The sequence below is a fragment of the Nicotiana tomentosiformis genome, chromosome 4 (genome assembly GCF_000390325.3).
Source record: "Nicotiana tomentosiformis chromosome 4, ASM39032v3, whole genome shotgun sequence".
NCBI classification, from domain to species: domain Eukaryota; kingdom Viridiplantae; phylum Streptophyta; class Magnoliopsida; order Solanales; family Solanaceae; genus Nicotiana; species Nicotiana tomentosiformis.
Genome location: NC_090815.1, coordinates 49318585 through 49321894, shown reverse-complemented (window position 1 = coordinate 49321894; position 3310 = coordinate 49318585).

The following is a 3310-nucleotide window of genomic DNA, read 5'->3' as shown; positions in this document are numbered from 1 at the left end:
AATGATATCAGCATGAATGCTTCGAAATTTTTTTCTTTTAACGAATTACGTAAATTTTTTAAACTAAACTTCATCACTTCAAAATGTTAGACAAAGTGGGCGTTTGGACATAAGAATTGTAAAATTCCGAAAAAAAATAAAAAAAAAAATTAAGTGAAAATGATATTTGAAAATTAGAGTTGTGTTTGGACAGGAATATAATTTTGGATTGTTTTGAAGTTTTGTGAGTGATCTGAGTGAAAATTTTGAAAAATAACTTTTTGGAGTTTTTCAAATTTTCGAAAAATTTCAAAATTCATCTTGTGAAATTTGGAAATTTTATGGTCAAACACTGATTTTGAAAAAAAAAATGAATTTTTCGAAAAAAAATAAAAAAGATCTTATGTCCAAACGGGCTCAAAGTGAACGAAATTTAAGGATGTGTTCGGTATGTAGGAAAATATTTTCTGGAAGTATTTTTTAATTTTTTTATGTTTGGTTTGTTTAAATATTTTGAAAAATATTTTCCTCGTATAAACTCAATTTCCTCTAATTGGAGAAAAATATATTCCCTACCAAAAACAGGAAAAATATTTTTCGAAGCTCTTTTTCAACCTTCCCCGCCCTATTCTCCATCCCTACCAACCCCCACCCCTACCCCCACCCACCCCCATTGGATACCCACCCCTCAACCCCGCTCTTCCCTCCCCCCATAGTGTTTGCCTAAATTATATATTTTCTACTCACTAACAAAATACTATAAAATATTTTCTGAAAAAAAACTTTTCACTCACCAACCAAACATAAAAAAATAAGTGATAAAACTATATATTTTCCAGGAGAAAATATTTTTTTAACAATTTTAAAAAATATTCTCCTTGATGCCAAACACAACCTAAAACTCCAACAATTTTCTTGCATTTTCAAAGGGAAAACTTGTAGCACCATGGTCCATGGATAGTCCGACAAACTTAAAAACCTTTTTACACTAAATATACATGTATACGATTAAAATCGGACCCACCCAATTTTACTATTTGACCGAGACCAGAAGATTGCATCGAAGGACGGCCTCGTAACAGAATAGACTAAATCACGAGGACTAGGTACCGAGTTCAGAACCGAGGTACCGGTCGAGATCGAGACTAGTAGCGATCGAAGCCAAATGAGACAGACATCGAGCAAGATCGAAGATAGCATAATAACAGAAAGGCGAGATATCTATGACTAGTCGAGGATCACGGCGTAAACTCCGGTGACTGGTCGAGGATCATGGCGTAAATCTCGGAACAAATCAAATCAGAAACGGTTAATTAGCTAATAATGGGATTTTCTTCTGTAATTAGAATCATACCATAAATGAAAATTCTCTACTATATAAAGGGGGGTTCTAATCATTTGTAGGACACGATTGACAGATATAAAATTAATATAATTCTCTTTCTCGTTTATACTATTGTTCATCAGCTTGTTATACTTTAATTGTTCTTGCATCAACCAGTTCGAGGGTATCCAAACTCGAGGGCTGAGTTCCATTAATCTTCACATTTATCAATTGGTATTGGGTGAAATCACGTGTCCTTAAGACCACATTATAAGTTTAATTGTTGTCCAATTTAAAGGGTAAACAGTTTGGCGCCCACCGTAGGGCCAATGATAATAATGATTGCTTAATACTGATTCCGATAACACACACTGTTTTACACTTGTTCTCGTAAGAATCTTTGTTTTCACGATAAACATATCAAACTCATAAGCAGCACCTACACATGGTGACAAGGGCCTCAGACTTCACGGGGAAAATGATAATATAGCCGCCTCAGGGATCGAGGTGCCTCAGGCTGACCTCGAAGAAGCAGCAATTGCAAATCCCGTCGATGTCAGTTCACATGTCGCCCTAAATGCAAATTTGGGCATTGATCCCGAAGGTAGCGTACGCAGGGAAATTTGATCAGGTGGTCGAGGTACGCAGGGCGGAGAAGATGGTGGAGTTAGCCTCCAATTGATATTTGAAATGTTACAGGCTCAACAAGCCGCTATAGCACAACTATAGAATCAGCACCGAACATCGAGTAGGATCGAACCAGAAGTCGTCCACAGAACCGAGCCTGTGCCGGAAAGGTCGAACACCAATAAATCGGGGACTGACCCCACCGTTATAAAAATGCTCGAGGATCTCACTAAATGGATTGAATCGGGAGAAAAGAAAATAGAGACAAATGACAAGAAAGTAGAGGCATACAACTCCTGAGTTGACCAAATACCGGGGGCACAGCCGATTCTAAAGGGTATGGATTCAAAGAAATTCGTACAGAAGCCTTTCCCTCTAAGTATGGCTCCGAAACCCATTCTGAAAAAATTTCGAATGCCAAAAATTCCTAAGTACAATGGGACCACCGACCTTAATGAGCATGTCACTTCTTATACATACGCAATAAAAGGGAATGACTTGGAAGACAATGAGATTGAATCTGTTTTACCGAAGAAATCTAGAGAAACCTTGTCGAAAGGAGCAATGATATGGTACCATAATTTGCCGCCTAATTCCATCGATTCCTTCGCCATGTTTGCAGACTCCTTCGTAAAGGCACATGCCGGAGCAATAAAGGTTGCAACTAGGAAGTCGGACCTCTTCAAGGTGAAACAAAAGGACAACGAAATATTGAGGGAATTCGTATCTCGGTTCCAGATGGAACACATGGAACTACCACCGGTCACAGACGATTGGGTTGGTCAAGTCTTTACTCAGGGTTTGAACGAACGCAGTCCGGTGGCATCACGACAGCTAAAACATAATTTAATTGAATATCTAGCGGTAACCTGGGCGGATGTACATAATCGGTACCAGTCAAATATCAGGGTCAAGGATGATCAATTGGGGACCTCTTCCAGTTCCGTTTATCCAAACAGGCCTGTCGGCAGAACTCAAAGGGATATCGACAGAGAACCCCGGTCGAATAGAGATCGGTATCAACCATACAATGCAAATTATAGAAACAGCGGCCCAGGACGTAATCCCATCCGAAATGATCGAAGGAACGATCGAGGACAGAGCTCTCGAGGGCTCATGAGCAAAAGTGGATTCGATAAACATGCCGATCCCACAGAAGCACCATGATTATCAGAATACAACTCCGGCATTGACACATCAGGTATTGTGTCAGCCATTGGGAGAAACAAAGATACTAGATGGCCCAGACCCCTACAAACCGATCCATCCCAAAAGAACCCCAATCAAATATGCAAATACCATGGTACACATGGTCATAGAACCGAAGACTGCAGACAACTGAGGGAGGAGGTGGACCGTCTATTCAACGAGGGTCACCTT